Below are 23724 nucleotides of genomic sequence, written 5' to 3'. Positions count from 1 at the left end.
TAACAGCACTTTAGCTAGCTACTATTTTAGGCTGCCAGCTTCAATTTGAGAAAGAATATTACTAATGGTCAAAAGATATTTTCCAAACTTACTCAGGCCTCAGTATCTTCTGTGGAAACTGCTGTTTGTAGCAGGCATTTGTACATACACCTGCTTGCTTGGGGAGGACTGATAATGGATCATCAACAGCCACTAAATGTTGGCTGCAGGACAAACAGGATTAAACTGTTTAAATGTTGAATGTTCACACTCCCTTGTTTCTCAAGGTCATGGATGCATACAATTGCCTTAAAATAATTCATAGTGGTTCCTTGCTAATTTGCTGCATATGGATTTTTTTCTTTCCACCAAAGAAAGCTTTTTTGAACAAACTTTTATCAGCAAAGTAGTAAATTATCTGGTGAATATTAATAAGCATGTCTAGTGCCCAAAGCTTGAAAGTAAAGCTTTAAGTGTTTGATCCTTAGCAGTGCTGCAGTCAGCTTGAACCACTCAAGTAGATATCATGAGTAAAAGAGAAGAAAAGAGAAGGAGGAATAAGAAAGGGGTCATTGGGGATCATTACTTCAAGCAAGTAGCTTTAGCTGCTGGAAATGAAATGTTTGTTTTTGAATGACTGAAGATGCAATCTGTTTATTCCTTTGGGACCAACTTCCCTGCCACAAATAACTTGCATCTCTGGGGCCAGGACTTTGGCTTCTCATGTTTTAGTCCCAAGTAGCTAAAATAGCTACACGGTTGATGAGTGTTCAGGGCTGGAGGAGGAAGCAGCCTCTCTTTCCTATGTTCCTGACTACCTGCATCCTTAAGGGAAGGAAAAATGCAGCTTTTCTGCAAGCTTAAGGATAGAATTAGCATCCGAGAGCCCGTGCAGCCCGAGCTGCCTGGGGAGGGCAGCCTCCTTCCCACAGAGGCTGCGCAGGGCACTGYGCTCGGTCCTCAGCGTGGGGCAGGGAGGGCGAGTTTCACCTTGAGAGCTTAAAGGTTAGCGCCTGGCGCCTGTGATTGCATTTGCAATTCAAGTTAGTCTATTTTCTGCTTTTTAACTTTTGTTCAACTGCGTTTAGTGCTTGTGAAAGATGTTGGATTGTTATTTCTGGAGAATGAAATCTTTCATTTATCCTTATAACAGATACAGCTTAAGCAGGGCTAATGTAATTCTTCCCTCCTTCCCCCTTCCCAGTGCTATCCATTCCAATGTTCCTAGTRCTAAGGAATATCTTTTAGGAATAATGACCAGTTTTTGTTTAGCTCTAGCAGCAATAATGAGGAGCTCTCTATGGATGGATATAGGGAAAAAAATGGACCTATATGAAGTACTAGGGAATAAATGATGTTAAGGATTGCCTAATAGAGTATTTGAAAGCAATATTAATGCTATGTTGAACTGGACTTAGGGTATGGCTCTGAACAGGAGGAGCCTGAGACCAGTTAATCTGAGTGAGTCTCAAGGTAACTGGAAAAACAGGGTATGTCTGTGGGGATGTTTGTAATGGGGTCACACAGACACAAATTTACTGCATATAGTGCAGTGCTGGCCTGTGCTGCCATCAGTGAACTGGAAGATATTGTTAAATCTATACAGATAAAAATTACTGAGAGGATTTGAAGATGTTGAATTTTACTATGGTAAAATTAATACACCTAAGAATTTTTTTTTAAAAAAAGTTACAGTTAAAATATTGGGATAACAGAATATAATGACATTCTCTAAGAAAGGGGATTTATGCCCAGAACTGAAGTATGAGGATTATCAGTATTATGAGACCTCACCTAAGCAGCTGGCAACCTAAAGCTGGAATTTATGGTTCTCATTAGAAGCTGTGTTAAAATAGGGACAACTGAATTCAAACTACAGATGACCGTAGTGCTAGGAGTCTCCTATGACTCTAATCTGAAGTACAAAGTGCTGTGTACATTTTAAATCATTCCGGCTTCCTGAGACCTCAATGAATCACTCGATGTCAGAAGAGTATTTGCTCTGCTCAAGTTTATAGGATGGGGCATGGGAATAATGGACGATTCATTGGATTTGAGAGAAAGCAAACATTAGTGTGCCTTCGTCGTGTAGGAAACTCAGCTCAAAGCTGAGTTTCGGATTCTTCTAATTTAAGAAATTAAAAATAGAATATTTGATGAAGTAGTTCAGAGTCCTCGTAGGAGGAGTAAGGTCCTGCACTTTGCRCTTCTAGTCTTTGCAAGGAGGTTTTTGGGAATCCTGAGGAACCTGAATTTTGAAAGTTGATTGGCCTGTGAAGTATGGATTTTTCTAGATTTATGCAGAAAATTGCAATCTAAATTTGTGAGCTATTGTATAATGTGAAATTCTCTTTCAGACTTGGTGTGTGCATTTGGATTTTGAGGGGCTTATCTTAGATGACTATAAATGTCACTAAAATTTGTAAACTAAAAGTGTAAAACTGGATTTAAACTGGGTGTAGGAATGCTGGTTACTTTATATTACTGAGTAATGTCTCAGTATATTACTGAGAGTAGTGCTAGACTACTGTTTTTASTTTGTTTAAAGCCCAGAATTTTAAAGTCTTCTGTGAAAGCTGAGCTTGACTACAAGAATGAATCTTTCTGAGAAGGTGCATGTGGGGAGAAAAGTAAAGAAAATATAAGAACTTAGGCAGAGCTGTCTGACAGGAAATAATTATTTGGTGTACAAGAAGAAAATCTAGAACTAATTGTTTGAACCTTAGATTAGAAATAAAGGTACAATTCTAAGTTAAAGTATTTCAGTTATTGGAGGGTATTTTTAGGATTTCATGAAATCTGTAAATGTAACTTATTAACTGAAGTCTGTAGATTTAAGAATAGACATTGCGGTAGACATGTACGTGCAAAGCAAGAACCTTGCTAAAGGACTTCTGTCACTCCATCATTTCTCTCTTTATTAAGGACTAGAAGTAGTTAGTTAGTAGTAGTGTTTTCCAAAATTAGTCAGCTTTTTTTTTTTTCTCCCATGGATTACATGGTTGGAAGTATTTTTCCATGGAAGTGCAGTTTAGTTATATGTGCTTAAAAGATTTTTTAAGTATTTGTCAGAATAAAGAAACTTGAAAGACATATTTAATTTTATTGTCATTTCTACTCTGTGACAATTTCTTGCTTAAAATATTGTTTTTCAGTAGTACAGCAAAGAAATTCCGTGAGACTTGAATGATCTGGAAATATCCATGAAGAGTAACTGCTCATGTCAACCCATAGCAAGGAAATTGCTGAGTTGTGCTAGGATACTAATAGATATATTCAACTGAAATCAGGATTGCTTCGTGAACAAATACCAGAAAGCATAAATTTGCATTGATTACAATTAGTGTCAAAGTGATATCCTAGAAACCATAATCTTAATTATGGTTCTAATTTAGGAAATACTTAAGCACATGCTTATAATTAAGCATATGCTTATTCCTTCATTGATTTGGGGCCTCTTCACAGAAATGCATATAAGGCTGGCAGCCTCAATGGTAAATTTTGCAGTGTGTGACTGCTGGGCTCAGATTCTGATTTGAGTTGGTGCTAGAAGAGAAAACATAAGTTATTGTGCATTTACTTAGTCAAAGCCTGCAATTCTTGCTGTCTGTGTTTCTAAAACATCGGCACTGGCACACGAGGAATTGTTCTTGGAGGAAGAAAAGAAAAGGAATCTTATTGGTGTGTTTGAATAGAGGGCCACGAATTTTCTGCAGGAGGGAGCAAGATCCTAATTCAAGTTAGGGAAACCCTAGAGGGTCTTTTCTTTGCAGTCGTGGTTTATGTAGTCCTGTATTATGAAATATTTGATTTCCATGTCTGTAATTTCAGCTGTAGGTAGATGTAGTATTCCTGTAGTGTTGAATTTTTAACTTGGTCTGATGAGCAGTATTCTTAAAAATCTTTTTTTTTTTTTGTTTTTAAAAAACAATATTTAAGAACAAATATAWTTTTTATTGATATTTTATATCCTTAGTTCATATTTGTAATGTGGAAGATAAGAATCCTAAATAATTCAATGTCTATGTTGAAGTTACTCTTTATAAAATCTGGAATTGTTTAGATAGACACCTTACCAAGAAGGAAATGATCATTTGTAAAAAGTATTTGATAATGAACACTGTAGTCTTTTTGTTAATGTTTTTCAATTTATATTATGGCTTTCCTAAAATTTTCCCCTGAACTTCTAAAGAAAATAGTTAACTTGTATGTGCAGAGTAAATTATATAAATAGACAGATATTTCTGAGATTGGATTTTCAAGGCTATTTCTTGCTATTTTTACCATACAACTGAAAATCCTTTGAATGAAGTCAAGATTAGAGCCTGACTCAATATTTTCAATTCTCTGTTGATGTCCTGTAAGTTTTTGTTGCTTTATATCTGTAGATCTCCGGAATATTCTCCGGCATGATGCTTTTCCTGGTAACCATGTTTCATTCTCAGCAAATGACTTCTGTTGATGTCTCTGACCCTTAGTGAATAGAGAATTAGTGAGTGTTTCATTTATACCTCTGCTGTCAGCACATTATTTTTGCCATTCTGAGGTTGAGCTGTCCTCTTTGCAATTCTTTTTAATGCATATGAGGAGAAGTCTTATCTCAGCTTCTTGTACCATTTGTGCCCTTTTTTTTTTTGTATTTGACTTAGCTTTCCTTTCCTCATTTCTACTTCTACCTGTGTCATATTGCATCTGATATATACTGACTTCTTTTTACTCTTGATTGCATTATGCAGGACTGATTTCATGCAGGCTGAGATCCTGTTTACTTTCCACATACTCAGTCAAATGAAATGCAGAAAGTCCGAGCACATACAGTAATACTCTATGAACAAACATTTCTCTCTTGATTTCACAAACTCTTCATGTTCAGAAGAGTTGTACATTTTTTATTTTATTCTTTTTAACTTTTGAAATGTTCAAATTAGCAATAATTAGCACATTTTTTGGTTTTTAATCTCATATCATTACTTCTGTCTTTCATGCTACTGCAGACTAAATCCATAATTTCATTTCCACTCCCCTCTTTCTTAACTAGGAAATCATGAAAAAAAAAGGAACTATGTGATTTGTAATGTCCCTTTGTTGTGTTTGCATCACAATGTCACAGTTTATATCACAGTCACTAAAAATCAGCTGATGCTATCAAGGAGACTTCTTTTAGAAACTTTTCCCACTGCCTGAGCTGGCTACATGTGCATACAAATGATCTGTGTGCCCATTTTGCTACTTAAAGTATCATGAATGTTAATCAGTGCTTGGGGAAAATTGCTTCCTTTGATATGATCAATAAGATGACTTTTTTTTTTTCTGTTGTATTTCTGTGTCACTGTAATGCCACTGATTTCTAAAGCCTTATCCAAGTGCAAGACAATAGGAATTAACAGGCACACTGAAAAACATACTTGGGAGTAAAATGACATTGAGAAGTATTTTTTTCTGGTTGAAGAAGTGAAAGAATCTCATGATTAAGAGCGGTACTTTGCTTGCCTTGGAATAACCTGTTGAATGCTCAGTGGTTCAGTTAAGCTTCAGATGAGCAACCTGCTGTTACGGTGCTGGTCAGGACCAAAGCGGGGTTCAATCAGTGTAGCTACACATGAAATCAGTAATGTTTTGTCTGCAAATGGTTCTTTGGTTCCAAAAATAGCAATATGGCACTTGGAAAACTGCATGCACATTTTTTTTAGTTCTGCCAAGACTCTGCATTTCAGCTGCCAAGAGTCTGCATTTAATGATGCCTGGATTTCTCTAGGAATCAAGAGGAGGAGTTGCTCTGATCTCTACAGAATAGATGGATGCTGCTTTATGCGTCGGTAGACTGTACAACAGAAAAGGAAAGATGGGAAAAAAAAAGAACAACAAACAAAACCCCTAAATTCAAACTGTAATTTAGTCCATAGTTTGATGATGATACTAACAAGCCTTAATACTGTCATCTAATCAAGAAAGTTTGAGGTCTTAAATCTCATTAACTTCAGCTGAGTCAGCATCATTAAGGATCAAACTAAAACCATCTTTGATTGTAATAGGTGATATTTACACTTAGAAACTCAGAGGAAGAGAAAAGCAGAATAGTGAAAATCACTAGTCTGCTAATTCTGAACCACGAATCATTCATTTTTCCTCTTGAATACACCAGGTTTTATCATTTACAAATTACCAGCTTTCTAACTATTTCTCAAAATCTCAATTCAAGCAAAATAGATGTCCAACATAGTTGTATTGGACTGTGCAACTGAGCAAAACTTCTGTGGGCAAAAAAGCTTCTGCTGGTAAAAAAGTGTCTAGAAGCAGTTCCTGAGATGAGGGGATTGGGGTTGACAAGACAGCCTTTTGTTCGGCTGCCATACCCATACTACAATTTTATTTATCATTTAGCTTGAATGACCAAGAAGTCTTTAAAGCATTTTTTACCCCACTGTCTAATGAGTGCTTGTTTCAAGTTGCTGGTCCCCAAAGGTGCCTTGTTTGCTTCAGTTGCATTGTAGCTTGGGGGAAAAATTACAAAATCCCCTTTGGCTGAAATCTGTAAGCTCTTGAAGAAAGTGGGAAGTTGGCTCCCTGCTACCATTATCAGTTGTGCCATTTTGAGGGAACACTAATTCGATGATGATTAATTTCCCTTATAGCAGAGCAGATAAATAGTATCTTTCCCTCACCAAATTGCAGTACATTTCTCAAGTGACCTTTCTAGCTGGGTGATGGTTTTGGCCTTTTTATGTCTGTCTAGCTAAATAAATAACTAACTTTCTTGAGGGCTACTACCAAATCTGTCCACTTTGCCATCCTTCAGCTCTTTTTTTTTTTTTAAATAAATTTCTGAGATTTTTCTCTCCTACTTTTGAAGAAGTTTCTTTCTTTTCTTGATAGTTTGTGCATGGTTGCATTCAGACCACTGTGTGCAGTGATGGGGAAAAAACCTATTTCATTAGAGTTTAAGCAAAAGCTAGCAAAAAAACAGAGAAAAGAATGGCAAGTATTAATGTGAACTTTATTTCTGCTTTTGGTTTGCCAGGGCGCAAAATACCAACTGTGTAATTTATGCTGTATTTACTGTTTTTTTTTTTTTCCAAGTGCTGTATGTGTTTACTTGTTAATTGCTGTTAAAATCTTTAGGATTTTTAGTGAGAATCAGATATTTTAATAAGTGTTGTTGCGAGTGAATTTAAATCACACTTTATGGTTAGTCTTCTCTTTTTAAAGTGATAGAGTAATCAGTTACAGAAACAAATGAAATTCTGTACAAATATAAACCAAGTGCAACAAATTACTAGAGGATTTTCACAAGGAAAAGAAAATCATTAAAATTATTTGGCAAAACATCAAATCCATGAAAACAGAATCCAAGTTAATTTGTGAATAGTCTGTGAACTATTTGCTAATCCAAGTGGTGCTGGAGATGAACAACGATGCATCCAGAAGTCGATCACAAGTCTCATTGACCTCCATCTCTGTCAAATCCCAACTCATTCTGCTCATGTCTCCCTTGGCAGGTGAAGGGTGTAAGTTTGTAAGGACTCGACTATTTCTCAATAGTCCAGCTAGCTGTCTGTATGCAGGGGGAGAGGTTATACTCTCACAGTTAGTTACAGGATTAAGCAGTCCATAGTTCTTGAGCAGCCTTGAAATGCAGGCAGCAAAACCTATGCCTATGACGTGTGATGGGCCATATAATGAAGGAGTGTTATAACATTTTGTAATTTCACATAAATGAAATCATTGGGCTTTTTTAATTCTTCTTTATTTAGGTCCTTGATTATGGTTTAAAATAATGGCTGGTGTGTCTTGGGATAACATATTTCCAAAATCCATCAATGTATCTAGCCTTTGAAAGGACAAATACCTTTATAACTGGGAAAATTATTTTGAATCAGTTAATCTCAACAAAGATATATGAAAACTTATATAACAGGTGACAGGTTTTGATTTGAAAGACATAACAAGCTGATAAAGGCTAGAGAAGAATTATACTACAGAAGGTGTCAGCTTCCTTTCACAGACTAAATTTTCTAAATACTAATACTAAGTATAATATTTAATATTAACATTTTGTTCTGTCTTTAGTCTTATTTCTAAGCATTTGATAAGAATTGGTGACTGTTAATCTGACTTAATTTACCTAAATTTCTTATATGTGATCTGTAAAGGAACTGGTCAAAGAGAATGAACCCACTTCCCACTCGTGTGTATATATAGGKACACATCACGATTGTCATTATCATAACATGAGATGTTGCAAATGCAGCTGCTGACTAACAGTACTGTCTGTCAGTATGTGCATAGAGAGACTTCTCGAAAAGGGATGCTAGTTTAATCTTTRCTAAAACTTTGAAAATGGTGTTTAAGAGTAACTCTCTTATCTCTGATGCCGTAGCCTTTTCCAAAGATAATAACAAACCAAATGTGTTAGATCCTGCTGACTGATATGGTTGTTATGAATTGCAGTGAACACTTYAAAAAATTCTCAAGGCAGATATAGAAAATATAACTGGCTAGAATGTGTATTGTAAAATCCTGGCTGAAAAGCATGAAGAATGTGAATGTTTGTAAGAGGTGTCCTGGCTGAGGTTGAGAAGTGAGCATACTCCTTTATGAGTGCCATTGCATGCAGAGATGTTTTCAAAGTGACTTTGGTAGTGTGGTCTGCTGTGAATAAGGCGTATCTCTAAGATTAAGTATTCAAAAGTGAAGAGGAGTAGCAGATAAAGAAATTAGCTTTGGCACACAAAGCTAAAATATAAATGATTGTACTTCTGATGAAAGGGCCTCCAATATAAAATGTGTGTGAGCTTCAGTTTCATTTCATGTCAGTTTAAGCAAGCTGCAAAATTTGCATTTCCTTTAGATGATTTTGTGCTGACACGTCAGTTTTGTGCAGCCTGGACTCCAGCGGGTAAAGGAAATGCACTCAGTCAATGCTAATAGTTGTTCATCCTGACACAGCTACATTACAGGTTTATTTTGCTTATTGCATTGACTAATGCAGTTTAGTTGTGCATAAGCTGAAGATACGTCAGCTAATTCGTCAATGAATTCCTTTGCCTCTGTCAGCAGCAGGTCAGTCGCTCGAGCGCTACAAGTTTCCTGGTTGTTCTGCCAGTGCACAAGATATTACTCAATATCAGTGTTTGTCCCAGCAGAATGTGAAAGCAGTTGGTGCATGCGATTAGTAAAGAAAATCAGCAGGCAAGATTTATCCCTAGTTTAATCTCCCTTTTAAACTACAGGAGATATCGATTTGTTAGCTGTCTCCTTAAAAACAAACTATCAAAAAAACAATAACAGAAATAAAAATATATGTTTAAATCATTTTATTTGATCATACACATTCCAAGATTAACTAAACCTGCAGTTGGTCTTTGATATAGGTTTTCTGTTTGTCACTAAGAAATAGCAAAAGAAAAAAAGAAAAAAAAAAAAAAAAAGTGGTGGTTTTAGACCTCCTAACAAAAGTCAAAGCAATCGTCAGATGCTGTATACGTTAGAATAAGACAAAATACAACCAGCCAAAATGAGAAGCTCGTTGAATTGTTGGATGAAACCGAAAGCCACTTGACCTTATGGGATCATTAGRGGATGTGTTTGATGACAGTTGGTGCTTCTTAGCAATTAGTTTATCACCATGAGAAGTATGTTTTTCAAGTAAAGAAATGTCARTTTTATGATGAATTTCATTTCAACAATTTTCAGGGCTGTGATCACAGGATAATGACTTATAAAAGCTTAAAGGAGTATAATTTCAATTAAAGATGTGCAGGTGTTAAGAAATCTGCATATTAAACTAACAAATCAATTTGTTATTTTTTTTTACTCTTATTTTTCATTTTAAACTGCTCTAGATAGTATTTTTCCATTTTTGTCCCAACAAGAGGTGCTTGTCCTTCTCTCCTATGTGCTTCCATAGGCGTATATATACAGAAGGTGGTATATTGTTTTATGTACAGGGAAATAAGTAAGGAGGACTTATGGTGAATAAACATGCTTGAGTTGAAATTCTTCCAACTTGTTTTCTGTTCTGCTTGCTAATAGGTTCTGTGATATTGCAGAGATGAAGCAGCTAAGTGCTTTGTTTTGAAGGAATACAATAACTGGCTAGCAAATCATATATGAAAAGTAATGGGGAAAATTTTCTAATAGCGGGGAAAAAAATCTTCAAAATACGTTTAAGCATCAAGTTGTCCTTCCCTGCAAGGAATGTTATTATCAAAGAATTTGTCATAGCTGAAGGGGGCCTGTTTTCTAGAGGCACACAGCAGGATGGGCTCACTAAAGTATTTGTGTTTGTAGAGCAGAAGGCTGATATTTCACAAGCACACACAAAAAAAAGATGTCATGATAAAGCAATTAGATTTCTCCTGGGAGAAGAGATGCTGATGGGACTAGTAACCTATTACACCAGTGACTGGAAATCCTTGTGGTGCGGGAGCCACTGGTGCTATGTACTCAAATATAGGGGTTCATGTTGTGAAGTCTGCATTGAAACAGAAGGTGTAGTTGTGTTATTTTATTATGTGTATCTCAAGGTATGTTGGATAGGAAGAGTACAGCCTAACTTTGCAAATTCAATGTAATACCTTTCTATTGCAGATGTGTTTGTTAGCTTGACAAAAGAAAATTGAGATTCAGATCCGGGGTTCTAGTCAACACTGTTGCCATCAAAGGAAAGAATTATAGGCAGCAAGCAACGGGAGGTGTCCCAAGGAATTTCTGTAGGAAAGGCTACGAGCAGAGTTAAAGACGCTCCTTTCRGTTTTGTGTGGAAAGTTTGATGAAAAGAGTAGAAACATAGCCTTTAGTTTTGGAAATATCCCCTGAAAAATATTGAGTAAGGAATAATTTCCTTTCTCTCTTTTAGCACACTGTGAGCAAATAATTTTTTTTTCCTGTCCCCCTGTGTAGGATACTCCAAATTATATTACATTCTCCTAACGTTTCTTTTAGGTTACATAGATACATTTTTGATAAACATGGAACACTGTAGGGTTTATATGAAAATTCTGTGTACAAGTATTTCTTTCAGCCTGCTGAAAGCTGTTCTCAAGAGTGCTCTTTAGCAAATGGCGAAACCTAATCCAAACAGTAAGTGCCACCATTCATAACTAGTGGCAAATTAGATATTTTCAAGAAAAGGATCATTTAGCATTTGTTAGGTACTGATGATGCATGGATATCTAAGAAGTCTCCTTCTGGCAATTCTCCACTTGAATTCTTAGCTTGAATTTAAGCTTGGCATTCTGGGAGTATGTTGTTTGAAATCCTGACAGCTGATAAGGCTGTGACTGGGGTGGAAAGGGTTGTGCTCTGATACTTTGCCAATATTCTTTCAGCTTGCTGTATACATGTGCTTATTTCATCTATCATATCTAGAACACAGCATATTAGAAAAAGAAAGGGAATCTGAAATTGCTTTTTGGCCTAAATCAATGAATAGTGGCCAGAGAGCTGGAGCTTGAAGATCTGGGCTCCCCAAGACCTGTAGGTCATGTGGGCTACCTACCAAGAGGCCAGACAGCCCTCTGAAGGCTGAAGCAGGTATGGCATGTGCAGAAGAGTGACTAGAGATCACCATGAAGAAGTTTTAATGTCTCTGGTCTCAAATTGAGATGCTATCTTTTTTTTTTTTTTTTTAAAGCTAATCTCAAGGTGTTAGGAGTCTCAAGAGATATGAGCTGGTTCTTGTGCAATATTGCTAAACACGATCTAAAACAGAGACTTGGTTCTAGACAAGTCAATTACCTAAATGTCCTCTTATTTATTATCTATTTTTTTCCATCCTGCTGCTGTGGGGTACTCCAGACTGAGTGTCCGAATGCTTTTTCTGATATGTCTCATGCAATGTATATTATGTGCATCATTCCTAAATTTTTTGTTCTTTTTAGACAGCAGATGCATAATTCTCAAAACTCTAATGTAAATATACTATTTAGTTAGTATGGAAATCATAGTTTTTAGCTGAATGCAATCAGAATATAAAATGTGACCTGCATGGCGTTGCAATTTGCACTCCAATTTCTTCAGGTTATTATGACAAAGAATATATATGTGTGTGTGTATGTGTATGTGTGTATATATACATATATATATATATAATTAAAATATTCTTTTGGTAAGGTAGATATTCCTCCTGGAGTGAACTGAGGTAAAATTTACAGAAAAGATTTCTACCAAAAATCACAAACAGTTTAAGTTTTAATCTTACTCCTTAATAGAATGATAACTTTCCTGGGATGAACGTGTGCTCCGAGGCAGTTCCAGCATCGTTCCCCTTCCCTGGCGTGAAGTTTGCTCTCTGCTTTGTGTCTAGCTTCACTGGCTGATGGGTAAGGTTTGGTATGTTGATTTTCTCTTTGTATTTGTATTAACTTGGGTGCTGCATCATGATGCAATTGCAGATGCATTGCTCCTGTTTCAACAATTTGTTAGAATGGAACAATATCTGTTTTMAAAGCTCCTCTTTCCTATGTATTCCTTCACATGACATGTATGCGTGCACACACACACACACATACACACAGAGTCTTTAGACCGGTTCATATTAAAAAATGTCACTATATTGCAAGTAATCACTTCTCTAGCTTAGTCTTAAATGTCTTGTGTTTCATCACTGTAATATCATAGAAGATAAATTATTTCTTGTTTTCTTGCATTCAACTCTGCTGTGAAAGCCTAAAATATCCACAAGAGGAAATACTCTTTTGATTGAAAACAATTGCACACACCAGGAGAGCTGTAACTAAACACTAAGGGAGCTGTAAAAGCTTTATAGTATAAGCTCATGACACTTATAAAGGCTGTATCCTTRCTCAGGCACAACTGCTGTTGATACYATAGAGTGGAAGAACCAGGCCAAGCTCAGCAGGGACTTCAGGATTAACTTGAATAATAATGACGCATCTGACATGTTGTCTTGAGAATACTTTATGTCTATAATCCTTCCAACATGCTTCTAAACACATTAATATTATTAACAAAACCAAGTTTATGCAGGTTTAAAAAAAATTTATTTTGGTTCCTGTGGAGCACAATGTAAGTCTCTCTGGCATATTTATTCTGATTTGGTTTCAGCAAAGAATATGCACATTATTAAGCTTTATGCTCACTTTAAATTAATACACATTAAAGGTCCTATCAAAGATAAGCACAAACTTAAGTAATTTGATGGACCTATAGTGATGTCAGAATTTGAGTCCTTTTATGATTAAGAGATGTAGAATGACACTTCTCCTTTATTTTTCCTTCTTATCTGGATTTTTTCTATGTTCCTTTTGTTGAAGGAAAAAAAAGTATAAAATCCATGTTATGAATTTAATTCATGACAAAAATATATTCTGTACTTCTAGAACTTCCCTGCAGTACTTCTGCACTGTTTACTTCTGAAATTTAAAGCAGAGCATGTTTAATACTAATCGTATCTAGCGTTGACTCGATACCTGAAACGCATGTTTTGCAGACATTAGAAGTGCTCTTTCTGTAGAGTGACAGCAATCAAAATATTCTTTAAAATATTCATAATTAACAAAGCTAGTATAGATAGTACTATAAATAGTTATAGAAAATAAAATATGGATTGTTTGTCTAGTGGAACACTTAGCATTCAGGGAGACGTAACATTTTGTGCTGTAATTGTTTCCTTCACTGCTTAATGGATGTGTTTTTTAAATGCGTTTTTGCCAACACAGTCCGATTGGTATATTGCTTTTTTTTTTCCCTTCTGGAAATGGACTTTACAGGGCTCAGCTTAATCCGTAATTGGATATTTGTTCACTTTGAAAAGGATRCAGTTTGCACCATTCGATGTGATGATTATTCATACATAGGTTTATAAGATATTATCATTATAATATTTAAGTATTGCAAAGATAATTAAATGTTTATTCTGGAGTAGGAAAGAAGTTCCTATTTCGAATGATACTGTCACATTAAGGCAATAGGRAAAAAAAAATAATGCCACTCACAGAATGAGTACACATAATGTCTCTAAATAATACCTAAAACATGTACTGTTAAACCAGTGTGTCATCTGCAGAAAATGACTGCTAAGTTTGTGCAGCAAATGGCTTCAGTTATCCCGTGTTTTTAAAAGATGGAGAAAATGATCATATAATATACCGAGAGGAAAAAGTAGGTCTGGAAGATCTAAAACAGACACATGGTCCATTCTTTCTCCTGAGGTAGATTGAACTGTATGAACATTTCTCTTAAGAATTTTTGTTTGTTTGTTTTATTATTCTTAGGCACTTCTACTGATAGGACTTCTTTAGCATTCTACTCTAGTTCCTTATTCCTTTATCCGTAAGAACTTTTTTTGTAGTAACCAAGCTCAATTTTTCTCCTTTCATTTTTTTTCCCRTTACTGTTTCTCCCAGGGAGGCTGAATGGAGATATTAACCAGAGGGRTGTTCATTCCTGTTCCTGTGAGTTTACATATGTGAAGGCATTTGCTACATCTTATTACAGGATTTTTTAGGACAAAAAAGCCTGATGAAGCTTGGACTGTTTTCCTAATTACATGTCTCAAAGTGTATGTGCCTGGTAAGGTTTTCCCAGTCCTTCATCTGTATGGTCCTTCCCGATGTTTAGAGGTTTTCAGTGTTCAATGGACAGCGAGTTTCAGAGTTGAACTGGGCAGTCCATGCCTTCCTTTCCTGCAGAGGTGCTTGCCAAAAATCTTCTCAAGCTGTTTTTGTGATAAGATTCTGGTCCGCTTGAGGAATCCCTTACAGCTTCATTTACCTTAAGAAGACAATGAAGAGAAATCTATAATATAGTTTTATCCTAAAAGATATTTGTGCACATTAATAATCACGGCTTCTTACAGACTATGTCTTGCAGAAGYGTATGCTATTTAGAAAATACCTAGAGTCTTTGGAAAAAAAGAATCAAGTAAAAAAGAATTTGTCACTTTTATACCTTATTTGCAGTTTTTACAACATAATTATCATCCAAGGAAATGGTCATTTAATCCTGTTTATTAACTTTGCTGATTTCAGCTATTAGCCATTGGATTGAGTTGAGTATCTGTCTCCTAGATTAAAAAAATATTTATATTGGATAAATAGGTYGGTTAGTGGACTCCATTTTCAGGAAATGCCTACTCTGTTTGAGGATTGATTTGCTGCGTGGGGCACACCAGTTTTTAACTGAGTTTATGTCCTAGGGAAAAAGAAAGGAAACAACAGGGAGTTAGTGTATACGCACTAGCTTCATTGTGGAATGGCATTCTTAAGTTTAAACAGGTTGACTGCAGAGGGAAGAGCATTAAGGGATGCGTCTTGAGCAAAAGTACTCTGTTGCTGGGGACAATTCTGTCTTAAATGCTCTGTAAATTGGTATAACAAGAAGATCCTATGACATGTTTTTCATCAGTGAGGAACATGTTACGTAAGAGAGAGGTGAGTTTTGGTGACACTGGAGGGAGAAAATGTAAGTACATTCCTTTATATAAAGCTTACGTAACTAATAGCAAGAAACAGAAAATTGTAGCTAGAATTTATGGTGGAGGGAGAGAGAAGCTTATGATATGATTTAAGTCCTACTGGACTGAAAAAATAATATGCTTATTGTTTTTGGCTCAATTTCAAGTGAAGATGTCAGGCATTCTGTATCGTTTGCACTGAATTTAACACAGCTAACACTGGGCTTTGGAGCACACTGTGCTTACCAGTCCTAAAGAGCAGTTGTTGTATTCAGTGCTGTGAACCAACAGTCCTCAGTGGATATCGCTTCCCTGGGCAGGCTCATTTCTCCGAGTGAGAACCAAGCAGACTCRAGGGATGTTGAGTCTCTTGAGTCTTAACACAAGCATAACCCTATTCAATCAGAAATAGGAATTCTGGGAAGCTCACAACTTTGTGACGTTTTATATCCAGAGAACTTGCTCTAGATTTCTTCTGCATGTTTTATGTTCTTAAGGTCCCTATTTTCACATTTCTTCTCAAGGTTTACTGTGCTTGAAGTGTTTTGCGGTGGTCTGATAACCAGCTCCGTGTTCTCGCTGCCTTCTTCAATGCTAAAAGTGATTTTACAAGTTCAGCTAATACTAACACAAAAATTGTTACTCTCTCCTAAGTGATAAAATGCCAGTGAAAGTAGGTAGGCAACCGTGAAACAAGCACAACGCACAGGATATGAAGAAATCATTTCCAAAACTGCTATTTAATCATATTTGCCAACAAATAATACAGGATCTCTCCCTCAGTTTTCTAYCCAGATTTCTAGGGATGTGCATGTTATTGCACATTTAAGTCTGGCAATGCTCCCTGAGATATACAGCATTCAGTAGGTTTGACTTGATTGGAGAACATCCACTTCTCTGTTATCTTTGTCGTGTTGCTCTTTCTTCAGCGCATAATTGAGGATAAAGTGTACTCATATTATTACAATAGTGTTGCCATATGTACCTCGCAGGACTTAATAAAGCACACTGACTGTGAAGGACTTCCTCTGTGTTAGCAAAGTGTTATTAATGAGTATGTTATATAATCTCTGAATAGAAGAGCACTTTCAGTTTTGGGTCTTGATAGTAGGCAAATGGTAGGTGGGTATGGCTACTGATTAATGCCACTCGTTTTTTCAAATATATTGCTAAACACCTATGTAAAGTCATATTTACACGTGTATTATTAYCTCCTTTTTGAGTGTATATAAGATATATTTCAAATATCCAAGAAAGTGCTGATGCTTTCTTTTGAATGAGTTGGTAGGTAATGCTGCAGGTGGATTCAGTCAGCAGGGCAAATACATGACTGATATTTCTTTGAGAAAATCTTACTTGCATATAGAAAGCAAGTGCTGCTACAAGCAGCAGCAGGACTTCTTTTTCTTAACTAAAGTGAGCACAAGTTTGTCTCAATTTCTAGTCAGGATTGCAGTGGAAGTTTCTTTTTTAGTTTTGTCAAGGCTACACTTTCTCAGGTGGTCCTCCTTGCTTTCCTCAAGTGGTRGGACAGGTGATTGAGTCCACTGTAACTCTACATTGCACGTCTGTTATGCCAGAACTTAGGTGGTGTTCCAGCTTTTCAGTCTAGTCCCTCTTTCTGCTTGGACCTGTACTGSGCTCTTGTGTGTCTTGAAGAATTGATGAAGTGGTGATTAGTTTCAGTGAAGTATAAACTAAGGAAAAAGGATTCTTTTCCACCTACAAATAGAATTAAATATTTAGTAACAGACTTAATATTATCTTCTCCTTGTTTTCTGTATTTGTATCCATTTCACATAATCAGTCAAGGTAAAACTTTCCTTAGGCAATTCTCTGTGAGATGTTTTGCCTTGAGAGCTGGAATGAATAACAACCATGTGCTCCATAAATCTGTCAACAATACCCACACTTTGTATTGTTTCTACATTTTTTTCCCTATAAATTTCTAGTGAAATATTGGTTATGCCCAAAATGCCATCTGTGCTCTGTGAAGTACCTTACAGAAAAAGTTCAAAATGTTTGTTCAAAGAATTTCAGCATAGTTTGCAAGGAGCCTTTCAGAGCTCTTGCATTTCATTGCACAGTCAAGCTGTACATATTTCTACTATAAAAGAGAACAAAGAATATTCTCTGTCCTTTTGCAAAGGAAAAGTCAAAAAATGAGGAGGCTTTTAATTTTTCAAGCTATAGGCTATGTTATCTATTTCTTTGCTTCTCTGACATGGAGCTGTAGATGTAGTCAAAAATTATATCTTTCTTCTATRTTTCAGACAAATTCTCCTAATCAATAAAAGATCCCTTAGGGAAGAGAGTAGGGGCAGTCAGGGGAATAGCTTTAGGAATAGGTTTCATAAGAGGAAAAAAAAAGTATGGATATTTCTATACACGTTTTTCTAACTGTATCTTGATGCAGTTAAAAGTGGACACAAAGTGAAAGAAGGCAACAAAAATGACATAACATAATGATCCTCTGTTTATAAAACGATTGTGAAAATGCAAATCTGAACAAAATCAGAAACACATACAATTTAGCAACCTTTGTGTAGTCAGCTATTAATCTCCAGGTACCCTCAATAACGAGAACAGCCTAGCAGTTCTTTTATTAGTTCTTGCTAAAGGGACATTTATGTTCTATACCTTGTTTGAAAGCTACTTAAACATAACAGTCAGTCATTCCAGGAAATGTTTATTATGTCCTGGCGAGCAACATGAAACTCTGCCTGTGTCTCCTGCAAATCTAACAGTTATATTGCCCCTTTAACAGTCTACTACACCCATTTCATGTGGTGTAGTTTGTGCCCTTCTTCAATAGCAGCAGAAAAAACAAATGCAGGTAATAGCAACGTGACCTCTGTGTGTGTGTGTGTACCTGTTCGTTTTAATATATGCATTGCAATTGGAAGAGATTTTGGTTGAGAATGGTGAAGAGGTTGGTAGACAGTATTTACCATTGGCTCACTTAGTTTGTTGTGTTTATTGACCAAATCTGTGTACTGCCTGTGACCTGAAGATCCCCACAGCTGCTGCTGGAGGAATGCTGGATGGTTACTGTGCCAGATGAAAGAAATTGAGCTTGCAGGCTCGAAAGGCAGGAGGGGACTCATAAAAGCGTTTTGTGGTCTAGCCACAAGGGGACGAAAATCCGCAGCGGTATCAATGTGGGTTACAGAGGAATCGAGGTTTAGTTAGAGGATTTGTGATTACATTTTTGAAGAGGAATTATTTGAACTAGCCTGTTTGATTATGCTGATGATTTTGTACTTTGATATTATGGCTGTTAATATCCTTTAGCTCTCTGTGGAAGTGACCTAATATAATTCTGTAAGAGTGCCGTCTCAGGACTACAGCTTCATCASACTGTTGTGTTCCCTAGAAATTACAAAATTAACTAGCTCAAAGGGACGACTTTGGGCCAAGTGCTTTTCCCTGCAGTCAGTCAGGGTTTCATGCCAGAGGACATGAGAATAAGCAGAGCTGTCACTGCTCTGCGGTGAAAGTGCAAAGCACCTTGCGCAATTTCTCTCTTGCCCGAATAACAACCAATAGTAAAAGGAAACAGAAGTAGAGAAACACAATATAAAATGATAATCTCTGCATGGAAAATGTGCTTGGCTCTCATTTTATTTTTAAAGTATTAGTACAGTCAGAGGCTTTACTATTTGAACTAATATAAACAAAACTAGGACCTTTCTAGTTAACCTCAATGGACCTCAACTTCCATATCTACTTTTTGCTATAGAGACCAAAGTTACAATCTTTTCTTTTTAATAGCAGGTTAATGCTACATTTAATTCCAGTACATCTGACCTAGGTTCTTTTCCTCAGATTTTAAGATCTTTTGCTGGGCAAAGCAATGGCAGATATTTAAATGTTTGCTTATTCAGTGGAAAGTTCTTGTTTTAAGCTGCCTCAGTGCTACTCACTCCCAAAGTGGATGCACTGATAACGTGTAAATAGTCCTTCGAGGTACCAGTGGGCTTGATGCTCATGCGCTCCGACAGGTTGTGCCGACTTGGTCACAAGGGTAGGAAGGCCCCGTGCAGGGTAGGCTGTTTAGGCTGTGCAAAGCATGACAGGCTGCAGGAGGATATTTAAAGCAGTGCAAAAAACCCAAAGTGGCACTGTACTGAAACCTGACTTGTGAACTCATGTGGCAGATGATGYATCAGAAGCATTGCCTTTGTCCTATTGAGGTGCAAATGATTAATAACAGTTCAAAGAAACTGCATTACGTATTTTTTTTWWWWWAAATATTCACTGTTACTAGYAATTTACTTATTTTKGGGGCTACCTGCTTTCTCCTGAAACTACTTATATAAAATACTGTAGGTCAATATGGGCAAATTTGGTATGAAAAGGAAAGAAAAGACAGGGAAGTTTCCTTGCAATCAAATAGGGATCCATTTCTTTTCTGAACCTGTCATGAGAGGTATCAATAAGTGCTTTAATTGTAGGTTAATACCTTTATATTATGGAGATTGTACATTGATGATGAATATAAAAACTTTGATGGAGACAAAATATTTCAATGGTGGTGGTTAAGGAGGAGAGCTCTGGCCCTTCTCAGATACAGAAGTACATTCATAAAGCAGATATTTCCCAGTTTTCTTAATTGTGTGTGCAGAGGTAGAACTTGCTTATTTGCACTTTTGATAATTGTTAACATTTGTCTGACACCTTTAAACATTAATATTTAAAAAAWATATATTTTAAAATATTTGTCTTTATTATATTATTCATGTTTTCTATTGACCTTAACTATGAAAATGACAAGATTTGAAAATAAACTTTGTGAATTTTCTTAAATGGTAATTATGAAGGGAAAAAAAGCAAATGAAAGCCTGGAGCTATTACATGTTGAAGATAAAAAAAAGTGAGCATTGATTTTAGTATTTTTTGTTATTCTGTAATCGTCTGTTATATCTCATGGTGGTTGGTTGTTAATGAGTGGGAGGCAATCCAAAAGAGGCAGTTTCTATATTAAGATGTCAGCTATGCCAAAAAAAATTTAGTACATTTTTGGCAGAAGTTGCCAATCTCAGCACATTTTTAATAGATAAACATTTTCTTCAAGCTATTTAACAAAGAAGAAAAAATACTGTGGCATGTTTGCCAAAATAGAACTTTTTGGGATAGCTGATTTGCATGCAAGATGCATGCATGGCATTTTTGCAAGACATTTAATTTAATAGGAATGATTTATCTGTGATGTTACTCTGGATTGTTGAGGAAGTATGCTTAGTAAGAAAGTTCATATTTCAAGCTTCTTGATACAGATTCTGATACATTTTTCTGCCAGAGGGGGGTGGAGAAAAAGTTTTAGTTGCCATCCAATCTCTTTGACTGGATGATTTTACTCACAAGGTAAAATGTTGTTCAGGATGAGTCAGAATATGAAAATTCTGGTTGTATATCTCTTCAGTGTGTGCTCCTCATAGACCCTGCAGCACTTTCTAAAATAAAAATTTGAGGATATTTTGCATTATTTAAAATGTATTCTCATTTAAAACCATTGTGAATCTCTAGGAGATCAGTGTTTGAGCTCTGGGAAGGTAGGTTTGCGATGCAGCGGCGCCGTGTGCCAGGAGGAGTGACTGGAGCAGCCCTGGGAAAGCAGCGAGACTTTCTTTCCCTAGCACCCACCACAGGACGGTGCCTCCAGGCTACCATTACTCCTTTAATACTGCTCAAGCTATGAGATCTAGAAACTAAACTAGAATTATCATTAAAAAAAAAAGATTTCATTCTACATTTCTTTTGTGGTTTGCTGGAAGAGTAAGCACCTATTTTAAAACTTTTATACTGCTTTCCCATGCTGTCTCCATCCCAGCTCGGTGACAGAGTAAGCACTCTGCCTTGTTTTGTTACAGACATTAAACTAAGTCAAGTAGATTTTTAATTTMTGAGCTGTTAAGTCACGTTTCGTTTTTACACCTTAGAATCAATATGAAAAATTTTGAAATGAAATATTGGAAATCYTAAATTGAAGGTTTGTTCCATACTGCCTAGTGCATCCTGCATGCTTGCATTAAGAAGTCAGATGGTGAACAGAGAGAGTAGGTGCTACTAGAGATGGGTAACAATCACAGCTTCATGTTCTTATCCATATAATAATTAACTGAAAAGTATTAATCAGACTAACAAATCTATAAAAAACATCAACAGAAAAACAAGTTCACCTACTGATTTTTTCCCAGAAACTATTGACAATGACTTTTTCATCATCACATTTTAAGTTCAGTTTTCTTATCCTGTTTAAAAATACGTATCTATATAACTATATTTCGTTTCAAAATATATGTATCTACTCAGCAGTGCAATGCAGTTTTAATTACTTCAAATAAAACTATCAGCAATCAAAGCTGAGTTTCTGGGCAGCTGAGCTTGAACAGAGTAGAAAAGAGGACCTTTACAGATCTGTGACTGCTTCAAGCTGTATTCYTTGGTAATGTCAGGTTTTCCTCATGCTTTCATGCATGAAAATCTCAGATCTTTGAAATTGAAGTTGCCCTGTGTTACAGAGTTTCCTCAATGAGCTGAACTGTATMGTATGAAATACAGCAGCCCTATGATAATTATTTAACATCTTTATTGCAGTATTGATTAGAAGTTATATAGGTCAGGCCCTATTGTATGAGACACTGTAGAAGCATATAAAAGAGAAGAGCCTTTGCTTCAAAGAGCTTATAGAGTCTCAAAGACAGCACATACCAAGTGGATGAAGGAGATAAGCAGTCAGAGGAGACAGAGAAAACACAAAATAAATGACTGTGTGAAATTCTTAGCTCTTCAAAGGCACTTGTCAAAAAACAAAAAGAAAAAGAAAAGCATTTCACTCACGTGTTCAAAGGTAGAAAAGACCATTTTGTTGTCTGGTGTGACCTCATGTTTAAAACATACCATACAATTTTTCTTCATAATTTCTGCATGGCCATAATGTCTCGGCCTATAAGAATTGTTTATTATTATTTATTATTTTTAAAGCACTGAAATTCATATAAGAATTTAACTCCTTTCCATGTGCAAAGGCAGTTTATCACACTAGCTTCTTTAGCTAGACTTTTATATCTTGAGGTTCRTTCTCATTTTAACAGTAATTTAGGCAGAGATGTGGCATATGTGAGACYAGTAATGAACGCTGTGATAACTCAAACTGCTGATCTAGGGTGAGCTCTGAATGTTGATACCTGTGTTTTCCATTTAGGAACGAGCACTAAAGGCACTTTCCTGAAAAATCCAAAATATTATAGAAGCTTTTCTCTGTGTTTATTTCATAATAATAATAATAAAGTTTGTGAGAGCAATTGGTTTGAATTTGAGATCTGAGTTCAGTTCAAACAACTTCCTTTCTCTTGACTTATTGCTTGTTTGTTTGATTGTTGTGGAAAACAGATGGTAGGCATATTTAAATAAACCTACATCATCGGGGAAGGGAGAAGCAAATGTGACATAATAGTGTAGTTAGACTTTTTTTGCACCAGTTTGTTTGGGAGSGGGGAAACAAGCTCTTTTCAGTAGTCCTGGTGAGAAGGCTGATAGTTAGAAGAAATAGAAAATGTATTCTCTGGTGGTCCTTGCCGAAGCATTCGTCGCCTGGAAGTGGAAAGTTGTGGTAGCCTCACAGATCCTCTGCTGTTCTCCAGGAAACCCAAAATAGTAAGTAACAGCCGGAGGAGCACTGCAGTCTCTGAAAGTCCTAATGTAATTCTACTCCTCTGCTAACATGCTTTCTAGTTTTAGTTTTACTTATCCCCCCTTGGCAGTGTTTTTGAACTTCAGTGAAGGATAAAAGAAAATTGTAGATTTAGACAAAAAAATTAACATGTTTACATCAGAAAGTATTGTCTGTATTGGGAAATAGAAAGAAAAAAAACTGGTTTATTGCAAGAAAGAGAGTTTTGTTGGGCAAGGATGCAGGGTTTTCTTCTTTCACATTACATTATTACTCCGTTTTCACTGAGAGCTAAGGGAACTTTCCAGACTCCAAGGCACGTTGAAGTTTGATCAGCTCTGTAAGTAGTAACACATTTATGATGATGTCCAGGGCACAACTAGATAAGAGCGAGGCTTCTCTTGATTTTCCTGGCACTTATTTATTCTGCTCTGTGATGCCTTATGCAGAACAGATACTACATGGACTCTCTTTTGATAAATGCTTTAGAAACCAACATTCCTTTGTGCATAAAGAAACACTGATACAGCGCAGCTTGTGTATATTGTATGTTTTTCTTCTTTGAACTGAAATTTACAGTAGAAGAGAAAATTCTATCAAAAGATTATGGACACAGCTGAGAAGAGAATGCGGAAGGTGGGAGGAAATGGAA

The sequence above is a fragment of the Nothoprocta perdicaria genome, unplaced genomic scaffold (assembly GCF_003342845.1).
Source record: "Nothoprocta perdicaria isolate Ctin4 unplaced genomic scaffold, notPer1 scaffold_81, whole genome shotgun sequence".
Taxonomy (NCBI): domain Eukaryota; kingdom Metazoa; phylum Chordata; class Aves; order Tinamiformes; family Tinamidae; genus Nothoprocta; species Nothoprocta perdicaria.
Note: the sequence above shows the minus strand (reverse complement) of the source record.